Source organism: Antechinus flavipes, chromosome 4 (genome assembly GCF_016432865.1).
Source record: "Antechinus flavipes isolate AdamAnt ecotype Samford, QLD, Australia chromosome 4, AdamAnt_v2, whole genome shotgun sequence".
NCBI lineage: Eukaryota > Metazoa > Chordata > Mammalia > Dasyuromorphia > Dasyuridae > Antechinus > Antechinus flavipes.
In genome coordinates this window covers 108,610,716-108,625,932 of record NC_067401.1, presented here as the reverse complement: position 1 = coordinate 108,625,932, position 15,217 = coordinate 108,610,716, and the positions used below count along the sequence as shown (strand labels likewise).

The following is a 15,217-nucleotide window of genomic DNA, read 5'->3' as shown; positions in this document are numbered from 1 at the left end:
GAACATACTTTACTTTTAAGGTCTTATAAGAAATAATGGGGAAGAGATTGTAAATTAGGTGGCAATTCCATACACCTGGGCATCTGCCCTCTTTTGGGAAAGTGGAAAGAATGAGTCAGATTCTTAAGAAACCAATTACTAAATTGATTAGAAGCTAAATTTCCTTGGACTGAAAGTTTGCCTATTGCTATATTAAAGAATTGTTCCCAAAAGTGATCTGGGATTTCTCCATATAAGATGCTGTTCTTATCAGGACCTTAAGAAATTTGAATGGGAAAGAAGGGACTATATATACAGATTCCAAATATGCTTATGGAGTAAGGATTTGGGAGGAACGAGGTCTTGTTAACAGTAAGGGAAAAGATTTGGCTCATGGTGAAATAATCAACATTAGCAAATTTACTGTTACCATCAGAAATAGAGATGGTACACATCAAAGTGCATCAAAAGGGAAGTTTGCTAGAAATGAGGGGAAATAGGTTTGTAGACAAGAAAGCAAGGGGAATTGGGCTAAGTGAAAGGAAAAACCCCATGTTAGTCTTAATATCTCAAATAGATCATCACATCCTAGTCTTTAATCAAAGGGAAACAGAATAGTTGTCTAAATTAAGGGCTATTAAAGAGGAGAAAGGATGGTGGATACTCCCAGATGGGACAAAAATGTTAAGCAAAGGGATAACAAGAGAATTGATTGGAGAATCCAGGCACTGTGGAATATGGTTCTTAAATAGTCTGAGTGTATTGGGATTTATACTGTGGCAAAATAAACCACAGAAAGATGTGTGATATGCCAGTAGGTTAACAAAAAGTTCTAGGGGAAACATATGAAGAGAGGAAGGGAAGTCTTGCTAAGACCCTTCCAAAGTATTTAGGTGGATTTCACTGAAATTCCACTAATAGGGAGACAAACATTTACTGGTAATTATAGATCACTTAACTGGATGGGTGGAAGCTTAGCTTCCACCTCTGAGCTCAGCCAAGGTAGCTGGGGTCAGCAAAATCCTCCTTGTATAGATCATTCCTCCATTTGGGTTAGTTGAAAGGATTGACTGGGACAATGGAATCCATTTTACTGCTAGAGTATTTCAGAATATCATAGTGTGTTTAGGAATTAAATGGTAATTCCATAACCCTTGGTACTTGCCTTCCTCAGGAGGAGTAGAATGAATGACTCAGACTTTGAAACAACAGATCTTTAAACTAGGCACTGAAAGAAGGTTATGTTGGACAGATTGTTTACTACTAGCATTTCTCAGAGTCAGAACAGTCCTGAAATGGAATATAGGATTATCACTCTTGTATGGAATGCCTTAGCCAGGCTGAAGTCTCATTCTTTTAGACAAAGGATAAGTTTTTAAGGAATTATACACTGGCAGAGTCTTCATCCCTTTCACATCTTGGTAGCAAGGATTATTGATCCAGACAATACCTTTGGAGTTTGAATTTCCAGGAGTCCTGGAAGAAGCATAGTAGGAAAGACTTTACCAGATGTTACAGATGACTGGGACTGCAGTCTGGAGGCTGAGGTTCCTGTGGAGGATTGGATTAAGACTAATATGGATTTTTCCTTTCACTTAGTCCAATTCCCCTTGATTTCTTGTCTACAATTAAAAACCTCTAAAATTGACTTTGCAATTAGAAATGTTTTGGTGGGAGGTAGGAATGTTTGTGCTTACAGAAAACTTAACAATATTTATTTATATTGTTTATATTATATTGTACCTGTTATTTATATTTTATAGGTGCTGAGGTTCAGAAGGGACACCAAAAGGGTCAGGAGGTCATAGACTGGTGTCATGAAGTGCCTCAAAAGAATTTTCAGGCTTGAACCCATCTCCAAGTTAAGGGACAAAGTTTATTGTAATATCAATTGAAGTGGGCTAAGTTCCAAAAGAATTTAGCAAGATACCAAGAGAAAGAAGATAGATTTATAGGACAAAGTTAGATTAGAGCTTCATGTTACTTATTTGCTAATTGTAAACAGGTAGGTTTGAGAGGTGGTCTATTCAGTATTGTCTCAGGAACTTGATTTTCACTGACCAACAGATTATCTCTCTGTTAATCAGTAATGTTTGTAGGACTATTTTAAGGGCCCAAGACTTTAGAATCATTGACAGATAGATTGTTAGAACAAAAGCACTTTAAGGTCAGGGGACCTTAAAATTATTGCTAAATTTCCTCTAGAAGCTGTACCCTATAAATTAGCTTGTGGTTTGTGGTCATTTTTGCTCAGAGGCTGGGTAATGGTGGACAGTATTTTTCTTCCACCCCACCACAACCTCCCCTGTTTCTCACTTCTTTTTTCCTGCTTAATGCGTCACAAATGGGGCTAAGACTAAAGCACCCTGAGTTCCCAGCCCACCTCCCCTGCTAGCAAATATTTCTGCAGCAGCTGTTTTTCAATTGGGGAGTAAGACACCCAGGTTTAAAGAATAGCAGCGTCTCTGAGTTGAAAGGAACCTAAGATATCTTCTAGTCCAAAATGTACCTGAACAAGAATCACGTCTGCAGCATATTGTATAAATGTTTACCCGTTCTCTGAAGATCTCTAATGAAGGAATTAGACCCTTCCTATTTTGAATATCTTTAATTTTTGAGAAGATTTTCCTTGTATTGAGCTTAAATCTGCCTCTGCAGCATTTAGCAATTTCTTTTCCCCTCCCCAATAATGTTTTATTTTTCCCAATACATGGAAAGATAGTTTTTTAACATTCATTTTTATAAGATTTGTGTTCCCATTTTTCCCTTCCTTCTTCCCTTATCATCCTTGATCATCAGCCTGCTCATCATTTCTTATAGAACAATAATATTATATTACATTTATATACCATAACTTCTTAGCCATTTCCCAATTGCTGGGCATTCACTCAGTTTCCAGTTTCTTGCCACTACAAAAAAAGGGCTGCCATAAACACTTTTTTTGCACATGTGGCTCCTTTTCCCTCTTTTATGATCTTTTTTGAATACAGACCTAGTAGTGACACTACTGAATGAAAGGTTATACATAGCTTTATAGCCCTTTTGCCCTAGAAGTTCTATATAAAAGGGGCAGTTTGTGGCATGAATTTGTGAAAGAATTAACCAAAAGGATTATAGTTGGAGTGGGAGGTAGAAGAGAATCATTTGAAACTGTTTCAATCCCAGACCAAGGGGATACTACTTGATCCTCATGATTCCCAAACTGAAGTTAGAAATTTCAACCATTCAGCAGGCAAAATTATAGTTAATGTTTACCAGTTGACCCATGAATTCTGAAATAACTCTGTCCTCCCAATATTTAAAGGAATCTTGTAAGTTAAGAAGAAAGTCAATTATAATTTCCTTGGAATGGTAAAAAAAATTATCCCAAATATATAAAGAAGCAGTATAAAAAAGAAATTAAGAAGCTGGAGTATATCCAAAGGACAGCCAGGATATTGGTGGAACTGGGGTTCATGACCTGAATTTTGGTTAAAACAACTGGGTGGCATTTAGCCAGTAGAAGACAGGACCCAAGAGAACAGGAAAGCTATCCTTGAAAATTTGAAGGGTAATTGGGTAGAAGAGGTATTAAGACTTATTCTGTCAAGCCTGAGAAGATAGATCTAGGAGCAATAAGTAGACATTTCAAAGTCAGTTTAGGAATTCACAGTTATAACTATCTAAAGGTGGAATGGTCTATATCTCCAAAGAAATCAAAGGAAAATGACCTACATGTCCAAAAATATTTATAGCAACTCTTTTTGTCGTGGCAAAAAACTAATCATTATTGACTTAGAGACCTTTAAATTCTATCTGGTCCGATACCTTCATTCAACCTATATGTACACTGAGGACCTTTCAATTTAAATAATTTGCTGAGGTCATAAAGATGAAAAAAAATGGATATCAATCACCAAGACCATTGCCCCAGGGTCCGGAGACCTATGTTTTGAATCCCAGTGTTGGTAGCCTCTCAACAGAGAGATGGGGAGGGGGGGACATCGGCATCTTGTGACCCAAACTTTTTAAGAATTATGATTATGATCACAATCATATTGGTGAGTCAGATGGATGTGTCATATATACTGAATTCTTTTATCTATGAGCCTGAGCCAATTCTCTCCCCCTAAATTTCTTTTAGGAGCCAAGGGTGCTTGTGATTAGTAACATTTCCTTTTTATTCTGAAGATTGGGAAAGGAAGCAAGCATTAAAGAGAGATGATAGCTAGTAATGACAATCTCTTGAGTGGAAGAATATTTTGCCTAATTCCTTTTTCATTTTTTTCTTTATACCATAAACTTGATATGTATTTTGTGTTTAAATCAATATAAATCCAGTAGTACTTGGGAGAGCAAATTATTCCCAAAGAGATAAAAACTAAAACCAAGATATAATGGTATTAGAATTTATCTTGTGAATATTTCTTCCATTAGACCAGGACTGACAAAGGGTTGCAATGCCATTTTAGTATTAATACTATTGTAGAAGATAACATCCTATGCTTTTCCCCCCTTTTCTTGAGCCCTTTCTAGTGAACAATAGGGAGGGTGCAGCAGATTAAAGGTGCCTATCTTCAGAAACCCTGTGATAGGTAGGAAACATTCAGAGTGCCACCTGTTGGCTATCAAAGATATCTGTATTTTGAGCTAATTGAAACTTGTCCCAGTGATCAATCAAGAAACACTAAAGTATCTATGATCTACTATGATGTACACTGTGCTAAGTGTGAGAATTTTTTTTAACAAGGCAAAATACAATCTTTATGCTCAAGCAGTTCAATAAAATTCAAAAGATGGAGGAACAACAAGAGAAAATTCCATTCTGCATCTAATTCTCATTAGCAGAGAGAATCTTGTTGCTGGGAAGGAAATGATAGGTACCTTGGAGGGAATTGATGACTCAATTCTAGAGTTTGTGATAGAGGAATGGAGTATGAGTGGAAAGCATGATATCAAAAGGGTTCAGAAGAAAAATAAAATGATCTCATGGAACAAAATGCTTCGAGAAAAGATGCTCTAGAATGGCATTCTGAAGTCACAAAGGGAAACAATTCAAACCAGGAAGAAAAATGAGATTTGTCTAAAGATATCTATGTGCATGAGCAACAAACTTACCAACTAACTTAAATTTTAAAAAAGAAACATACAGAAGATGGAAGCAGGGTCAGGCAACAGAAAAAGGATATAAAACTGTTGGCAATGTCCTATAAAAAACAATGTTAAGAATGTCAAAAGTCAGAATGAACTGAGGTTGGCAAGTGAGGTTAAAGACATGTTCTATGTTTAATACCTTTGAGAGTCTGATGCTTGCAAGGGAAGGGAAATAGAAGTCAGTTAATATTCCTAGGTAAAAATTTTGAGTGGAGGCAATGAACCACAGACACATAGGAGAGTTTTTCATCCAGTCCTGTCCACACATATAGGCCTCTACTGAATATGAATTCAAAACCAGTAAGATTTACATGCAATACATGAATTTGATCATATTCCTTGGGTTATAGAATACTCAGTCCACCCCATTTCATTTAATTTTTTTTCCTATTTATTGGAAATTTAACTATAAATAATTATATATATTACATATAAATGTAATTTCTTTTTTTAAAAAATTCATTTTTTAAATAATAAATTCAGCAAACATTCACAAATATACACATTTCAGAATATAAAGAATAGGAAAAGAGCATTGTATTTGGTTCTGGAGACCTGTGGAGACATAGAGTAAATAGGATTAGGAATCCTTTTATAGACTACACCTAGGAGAAACCCAGTAAGAAGCAATGGAAAATTCATTGCTTCCCTCCTGTTTTTTTATAATTAATTGCCAGATGGAATTTCTCAAATCTATAATCTTTCCCTGTAGTCTTTCCTCTCATCTAACTGTCTGGAGATGGATGGATGTGGATGAGGAGGGAAATTCATTAGGTTAAGTATTAATATTGGAGCTTATTGAGAATGGAGCAGAGATGTAGTAGTAAGGCAGGAACTTACCTGAACACTCTCAAATTCTCTTCCAAACAACTATAAAATAATATTTTAAAATGAATTTTGGAGTTGTGGAACCAAAAAAAGGATGGAGTGAAACAACTTTCCAGTCTAAGACAACTTAGAATGTCAGCAGGAAAGGTCTGTCTCAATGAGATAAAAGGGGAGTGTAATCTTGGCCAGGTAGCATCTGAGCAACTAGCAGCAAAGTCCTGAAGCCCAGGACAGGCCAGAAGCAAGCCTTGTGCCTTAGGCACAGACTAGAAGCAAGGTCCTATACTCATGGTACAAGAAGTTTGAGGCAGTAACCCTTCTATCTCAGGAGCAGAGCCCAACTTTAATATAAAGTTAAAAGTTGCAAAATAGACTGGAAAAAATGAGCAAAATCAAAACCAAGTCAAACCAAAGCAAAAGAACCTGTCCAAAGAAAGTTACTATGGTGACAGGGAATATCAAAACACAAATAATTCAGAAGACAACATCTACATGGAAAGCTTCAAAGAAAATTGTAAATTGGTCTCAGGTCCAAAAAGAACTCTTGGGAGAGTTTTAAAAAAGATTTTAAAAAATCAAATGAGAGAAGTAGAAGAAACTTGAGGAAAAATGAGAATGATATAAGAAAATGATGAAAAAAGTAAATAGCTTAGTAAATACAAAAAAATAAAAAATATATACAAAAAATTCACTGAAGAAAACAATTTCTTAAAAAATAGAATTGACCAAATGGAAATGGAGGTGCAAAAATTCACAAAGAAACTATTACAGCTTGTTTTTCTATAGCGTATTTAAATTTTAATAACAGCCACTAGAAAGAAAATGAAATCTTTTTTTTTTTTTTTTAAATTCAGGCCTTGACTTCAGATGTCATATATAAGTCCGTAAGTTTGCATAACAAGCAAGATGAGGTAGTACTTCTAATAGAAATCAAATAAGTCAGGGCTGGAGCCATTTACAGGGAACTTGTAATCCCTTTAAGGAAAAAATACTGGGGAATGAAATGTAATGTACCTCCTTTGAGTAGTAGTGGTCAGGTTATCGCTTATATGTAGGGCCTAGTTTTGAATAAAATTAGGCCCTTGGCTTTTGAGAGAACCCTTGAAAGGATGCTCTGCCTACTATTTTAGATTTTATATACCCGAACCTGTAAGATCCTGGAGAAATTTGGGCAAAAAAATTGTTTAGGTTATAATGCACAGTAGATTTTTTTTACCCCAGTGTGAGTTCCCTCAGATGTCAGTTCTGTTGATACTGATACTTATACTGATATTATCCTGTATTATGGAGTTCTCTGTAAGTACTGATATTAAGTTAAATGTAAGAATCAATAGAATATATTGTTTATATCATTCCTTTTGCATTTAAATAGACCCAGGCTGCTTGCCTTTGTGAAAATAAAATGCTTTTCAATTTTTTAGGGTGAGAATGTTTGTGCCTAAAATCCATAAGTAGATGATATTTCATCCTACTTTTATAAGATAATAAGTGCTTATTAAGCACCTCATTTATTCCAGGCAGTATACTAAGTGCTTTACAAATATTGTCTCATTTTAGACACAAGTTGTTTCTGAGTCTTCATGACTAATTTATAAATAAGGAAACCGAGGTAATTAGAGCTTGAGTGAACTTTCTCAAGGTCAACCAGCTAGTAAGTATCTAAAGGCAGATCTGATCTTAGGCTTTATTTTTCTGAACTACTATGTAGATGCTTCAACTGGGTGATGGGTGAGTCTGCAATTACAGATAATTTACTCTGGCAGTAGCAAGGATCCATGGTGAGAATTTCAAGAGCCCTTTGGAATAAGACCTCAGAGGAAATTGCTTGGATCTCTATGGGAATCACCTATAGGACAGTGGGACCTCTGAATTTTTTCCTTATGTAGAAAGGAACACTTTTTGTCCAGACCTTCGATGAATGGCCTTATGAAATAAGAGAATCATTGGAGAAGTTTCTATTCAAGCAGGAGGTAACAGCAATTTAACTTCATCCCAAATTCCTCTAGGTAGAGCCCCATGTTATTTGGAAAACTCAGTTGGATCATATTTCCATTGGATATGGGAAACCAGTTTTCCTCACTGTTTCTTTTACTCATGGATTGAGAAAGGTTTTAGAAGGCTAAGAGGAAACAAGCAGAGAATTTGGGTAAACTCTTTAAATGCTTCTTATTTTGTTGAATTTGCAAAACTCTGTTTTGGTGAATATTTCTAATTTTCTTTTATACATATGGGATTGTACATCTTTATTGTCTGTTTTGAGTCTTAACTGTATGATACTAGGGAAACAAGTGAATGGACATTGCTTATGTCTCTTCCCATCTTCAGAGAATTGTTCTGAAGGACTGTATTAAAAATGTACTTTTGCCTATTTGTCAAGAATGGCAAATTTCAAATTCAAAATGTATAATGGGGTCCTGGGGTTTAGATCAGGAGCCTTGGATTTAGGATTGGGCCTCAATCACTTAACGTGGAGGCACCTTATTTTTCTGTGTTCCCTGACCATGTGAGGGAGAGTAGACACTTTTGAATGGCTGTGTAGTCAGAGCAGGCTATATTTTTTAAAACTGCTAGACTAGGACATTCTTATGCAATGTTTCCTGCTGTATCCAGAGGGCAAACATCACACAGTTTAGACACAGCACTGAATCAGGAAACAGGGAAGAACTATTTCCTTCTGCTTGTGGTTTGAGGTTTCTGTTTTTGTTCAGCTTTGTCTGTCTCAGTCTGAGGTGCTGACAAATCCCACTATACCCGAAAGTTCAAGTCAAGGCCACATTGGAGCCAGGATTCCAAGTAGGATCTTCTAGTTAGCCAGTTAGCCTAGCAGGGAAACCCCCGAGAAGCCAGGGTGAGTGGGACTTGAGACCAAGAAGAGTTTTAGACTTGGAATTTGGTATTGGGCTTTATAGGAAATGAGATAAACTGTGAACCATAGCCCTTCCCCCTCCTCCAGAGACTGAGGTGGTATTGAAGAAGGAGGGAAACTTTCTTTTTACTGAAGCTATGTTCCCTTTAAGATTATCACTCTTAGAGATTGTATCCCCTTTTCTGATCTTAGAGATCAGGATCTTCCAGGCTCCAAGTTGTCTAGAGACAGAGCCCATCCTCCAAGACTAAGAGAAGCAGTACTATTCAGAAGCAAATCAACTCCCATAGAAATTCTCATTCATTTGAGGAATCCTGGTCTGATCAGCTCGGGCTGTCCTAGCCCCCACCAAGATACCCAATATAACAGCTTCCTAGAGTTAAGCTCTTTGCAGAAGGCCTAAAGTAGCTTACTCAGCTGCTAGGACCCTTCTGCCTATTGAGAAAACATTCTTAGTGACAAATTCTATTTCCCTAATAGGTCTTTGCCACTATAGAAATCAGTCCCTCAGCAAACTGGTTTCTATCCAACAATAAACTTCCATTTTGCAATTAATAATTTGGGAATAAGTGAATTCTTTCACTTTTAAACCTGTGGCAGATTAAAGGGGATATTTTAACAACTCTCTTATTGACACTAACCTCATGACCACCTGAATTGAGGGCATTCAAACCTCATCATTATGAAGTGTGTGTGTAAAACATTAAACCTCTGACATAATGGGATACCAATTTTGTATATTTGTAATTTTAAATAAATATTCTTTCATAAAAATGAACCCAATTTTAAGTGATTAAATGGAATTGGGTTGCAGGGGACCCATCCTTTGCAATTGAGGGAATATCATCAGTAGATACTGGAGTTATTGGCAGAAATCCTATACCTGATCCTCTAAACTCCAAAAAGGATAATCAAGAATCCTGAGGGAGAGGTTTTATGTAGTACACCTGGCTTTAAGGCACTGGGAATCAAGATGACCATGTATACACAAAGACTCCTGATAATCCCTAAAGTTTCAAGTACATCAGGATCAGTCACGGCTGTTCAGGATTGCATTTCTGGTGGACAAGATTGGTGATGGCAGGTTTATTTATGCCATTGCTGCTCAGTTACAGAGGAAAGCTCAGAAAGCCAGATTTTTTCCGACTGAAGGAGTCTGGGATACTGTAACTAATCGACCAACAAATACTTATTAATTGCCTAAAATATGCCAGGCAGGACAGCTGGGTAGTGCAGGGGGCAGAGTACTGGACCTAGAATCAAGGAGACTCATCTTTCTGAGTTCAAATTTGGCCTAAGACACTTAACTAGCTCTCTGACTCTGAACAAGTCACTTCACCCTGTTTGCCTCAGTTTCCTCATCTGTAAAATGAACAAGAGAAGGAAATAGCAAATCACTCCAGTATCTCTGCCAAGATAACCCCAAATGGAGTCATGAAGAGTCAGCCTGACTGCCAGATATGGTGCTAGGTGCTGGGACTATAAATTAAAAAAAAGAAAGGTAGTCTCTAGTTCAAGAAGTTTACAGTCTAATGGGGGAAGAAAACATATGAAAGATCTGTTTTTGGTGGGTAAATAGTGTTGATTCCTGTACTCTGTTTTCCATTATCCCAGGTACTTGGACCCCTGAACTTCCATAATTCTCTGCATGGCATCCAGAGAAGTTTCATCCTGTTTCACTTGTACACAAACACCAAAGACACAAGATTCAAAAGATCATAGTGAGCTTGAATCCTGAGGAAAAACAACAGATTCTACTCTTTAAACCTAGAGATGACGTCTCTAACATGGATCAATTTCCAGGAAAGCTATTAACAGAGGATTTATGTGACTAATATTACCTGGGAGCATGGAAACTCTCTCTCTTGAAGTTAACAGTTCTATGAAGTTTGAATCCAATTTTCTAAAGGATCAATCAGTGACCAAAACTTCTTTCTTTGTCTATGGTAGGTAAAGACATTATGCTCAGATGCCCAAGTCCAACCCAGTCTTCACTGAGGGGGTGTTGTACCTTTTCTTGTCATCAGATCCTCGTCTTTCATTTTGGAAAAGGACCAAAATAACATCATTATGTTAGAATCGAGTTTCAGCATGTCTGACTGTGGCTGATCAGCTCACTATGAACTTGGAATGCTTTGGCGCAGGTTGGATACACATAGTTCCTATGAACATTTGGGGTGGATTGTCTAACTTCAAGCATCTCACTTTTTTTCTAAGCTAGTTAAATTTTGCTTTGCTCATAGAGGACAGCATCTTCTTTGATGAGGGTATACCCTGCTGGGCAGTCCTGTGCCAATGTCTCCCATGTCATAAATCAATGTTGAAGTTCTTGGGAGATACTTTGAGAGTATGGTCCCATTAATTCAACAGCTTGTATAGCAACGCGGCCGAGGCGGGTACTGTGCAAAAGCATTTATCGCTATTTTTCTCATAATTATCACTAAGCGCGGAAGACACAAAAGCAGTAGTAGAATTATAGTTACTCCAGTTATGACACTATAAAACCAAGAGGGCAATGTGGGTAATTTAGATTGGATCCAATTTACAAAATCTTGTGATGCATCATCAGGTAATTGAAATTGTGCACCCATATCATTAATATCTTTGACTATTTTAGCCAATTCTTCAATTTGGTTAGAAACATTTGCTGCCAATAAGGCCCCTCTTAAATGATCTCACACCTTAATCCAAGTATTAGAGTGCTGTATCATCCCATGACAAAGGAGTAACACATACAGGGTGATAAGTGTAATGACAAGGTATAGATTGTAACAAAGTGTGAAGGACCAATTCCTCTCCCAACCACATACTGCCATCTCTAAAGCATATATCTCATACAGTCTTACACTCAAAGCTAAAAGATGATAATCCAATTCTACTTCTCTGTGAGGGCCCATACCAAGGATTTCATTACCCATGGAATACATCTCTTGGGGGCCCAATCACCCCCGTGGAAAAACAAATGGGAGCAGAATAAATAATAAAAGTGACGTTATTTAAATAAGTGTCCATCATCCTTGCCTGGGGTGTGTCAGTACTATAATGTCCCATTGCCATATACATGAAAATCAGGTGTTTGTTGTCCCCACCCTGCCATATGCACCACCAATAGTCCAGGAATAACCCCCAAGTCCATTGTCCCTTTTGATCAGCCAGGAACTGTGCTGGTGCCACACAGTTACTCCACTCTCTTTGTGCTATCGCTCCTGTATTGAGGCTCATGAGAGATAACAGTCCCAGTAGAGATGGCAGTTCTCTTTTCCATCTCCGCCTATGGTGCTGGGAGCATCTTCTCTGCAGCTCTTTCTGCCTTCTCCTCTTTTTCCATTTGATCTTGATGACCCGGATCCTTCTGGTCAGCACCCACTGCTCACATCCGTTTTCATCTGCAACAATAAGAGCATACCCGGGACCCCACACCTGGACTGTCCCTGGACCTACCTAACTTCCTTTTTCTGTTTTCCATAAAACCCTATTAATTTTGTTGGTGGTGTGAATAATTGCATGTAAATACTGCTTTGTCTAACATACTCTGTGTTAAGGGACCTTTTGGCCTACCCCATGACACTCCCTTTTCTTGTTTGACCAGGAGTGCCTTAAGGGTTCTATTAGCTCTTTCAACTATGGCCTGACCTGTGGGGTTATAAGGAATATCTGTCACATGAGTGATGCCAAATTCAGAACAGAAGGACTGAAAACCTTTTAAGGTACAAAAAGGTCCATTATCTGTCTTTATCTGTTGAGGGACACCAATAGAAGCAAAACAATGATATAAGTGAGAAATAACATGTTTTAGTGCCTCTCCAGGTTGAAGAGTAGCTACTATAAAATTAGAATGAGTATCTACAGTTACATGAACACATTGTGTTCTCCAGTGAGTAACATCCATTTGCCAGATATCATTAGGCTTATCTCCTTTTGGATTATAGATAGGATCACATTTATGAGGGGCAAAAGGAATATATTTTAAACATTTCTTTACTATCTCTGTAAATTCTTAACCACTAAATAAGCATACTGACTCTGTAATAATATTAAAGTGTGGAGAGATAGGTTGTAATACATATAAAATAGCATAAAATTCATTTTTCTGGGTTGTCATAAGGAGTAGATAAAACACTTAGAGCATTCCATGGAAGGTATATAAAAACTAGCCCTATTGTCTTTTGTAGCGTCAGTAAAAATATTAGGGCCATCAATAGGAGTTACACTAATCACATGAGGAGGAATAGTTATATCAAGTTGTTGATATAATTGGGCAACCTTTGGTAACTTAACGTTAGAAAGAGAACAAAAAGTAATAGGGGCGCCAGAAACCTCCTCCCCCTTTTTTACTTTCTAAGAATAACCTCGCCACTTTGATACATTGGTCACTACAGGGAGTTCTTGAACCTGTATTTCTTTTAAAAACCGGTTTAACTACTTCTATTGTTTTACTAGCTGCGCCACATTCCACAACTTCCTAGTTTCTCCCTCTTCTGGGGGTGTGTTCTGCTCGGTCTTTGTTTGCCACTCACTAGGCGGGGCGGCAATTCGTCTGCCCCTGCAGTTTCCACCGCCTCCGCTTTTTTAGTTTTAAACCGGTCCAAAGATGGATTTAATAGGCTATAGGTAACCGTTTCATGCCCGAGGGCTCGGGATTCCAGGGAGGGAGGCAGCGGCAGCGATGGGGGCGGAGGTTTCCCTGTACTTTCTGGGGCCAGTTGTTGAGTTCCCCTTACTCACCATGAGGGTCTCAACTGTTGAGCTTCCCTACTCACCAAGGGGAACTATAACTGGGTTTCTTACCATCCTCCAGGTACTTGGGACGTCTCCGAAGTAGCTCCCGCCAGCTGCTCTCCTCCCCACAGAACACTCGACACACCAGATGTTACTAAGTACTGCAAGCGTTTACTACATCTTCTCTAATGGCATCTACAGCTTCTCACAGTTACATTCCTTCTTATATACCATCTCATTACATCATTTCAAACCCAGCTTTCTTTGTCTTTACCCCTTCACGGTACAGGCTACTCAATAACAAAATCATTAATCTTGGGGTAAACAACCTTTCACTACTGCCTTCCTGTTCTCCTCCTCTGCACATCTTGTTTCCCCTTCTCATGTTATTTTCTGCTATACAGCTCCTTTTGCCACGTATACCTAGAATCATCTAACAATAAACATGAATTATTATAACATGAATTAATAAATATAATAAATAAGAATTATAATATCAATTCAATAAGTATTAAGAACCCTGTAAAATGCCGAGGAAAACAAAAAGAAATAAGACGTGGTTCCCTAATCTCATGGATTGCATGAACTAGTAAAGGGACTGGGACATACCCAGAAACACACACACACATACACGCACATGCACATTTACTCATTCACATACACACACACTATCATGCACTAACTATAATAAAAAGTAGAATGGAAGAGGAACAGAAGAGATAACTAAGGTGACTTGGGAGTGATACTTTTGACCAGTCTGGACAGTGTAAGTGCACAGAATAAATCTTCTTGTTTTTTTTTTTTTTTTTTTTTTTTTTGTCCTTTCTAAAGTAGCAATGTGAAGTTTCTATGTGCTTTAAAGCCATCTCAGTTTTATAACAAGGGGAATGAAATAAATTTAGCTTCAAATTTGTATGCATATGCATCCTGGAAAGATACAATAATAAAGTATATTCTTTCTTTCTTTTTGGCTATGGTCCTCTCTCCTTCTGTGGTGCTGGAAGGAAAATAGTATTCTATCATTTAAGGAACAGGATCCCATTTGGTAAAAATCAGGCAGTCTCAAAATTGATGACCATCAGTATAAATTACAACAAGAGTTTAAATAACAGAGATATGAGAGGAAATCGAAAAACCCAAACTCTTGCCTATCACAGGAGTATCTGATAGCTTGGGCTAACAAGCAAAGAGTTCTATAGATAAAAGCAGGAGTGAAGGGATGTATAGGAAAATGGGGGGAAATGTCTTCCTAGATGGACAGAGAAGGGGAAATAATACATGTTAGCCAAGCTAATGTTCCTCACTGGACTTAGGACCTGTAAATCACTATCTTTCTCCATGACTTACTTTATTACCAAGTCTCATAATCCATCAATTCCTGATCCAATTGTTTCTATCACCCTTAACTATCCATGAATGAAATAGAATGGAGTCTTAGGGACATCCTGACTTGAGACTCTGTCAGCTCCATACAACGTTTCTTGTAACCACTCTGTTAGTTTTTTTTTTTTTTTTTTAAATTCCATGCAATTCTATGGATAAGACCACAAAGAACTCAATAACTCTGGATAATGTGTGGTTTGTAACCAAACATTTCTGATTACCAAATTTCAGGGAAATGACTGTGGGTAGAGTAAAATTATATATATATATACTTTATTGGCTTAAAGCTCACTAAGCAGCCACATACTC

At 37.5% G+C, this 15,217-nt stretch overlaps 1 protein-coding gene across 2 annotated transcripts in view; it reads left to right on the top strand.

Annotated features, from left to right (window-relative positions):
• LOC127559750 (uncharacterized) overlaps nucleotides 1-14,390 on the top strand; it is a 65,084-nt gene extending 50,694 nt beyond the window's left edge. The window contains exons 7-8 of one of the 2 annotated variants that reach the window (XR_007953202.1): nucleotides 10,421-10,752; nucleotides 13,605-14,390. The gene's annotated coding sequence lies outside the window, so the exon portion shown is untranslated. Of the gene's footprint in view, nucleotides 1-10,420 lie in introns of both variants that reach the window. The other variant, XM_051993742.1, reaches the window with a different exon arrangement.
• The last annotated feature ends 827 nt before the right edge of the window (nucleotides 14,391-15,217 follow it).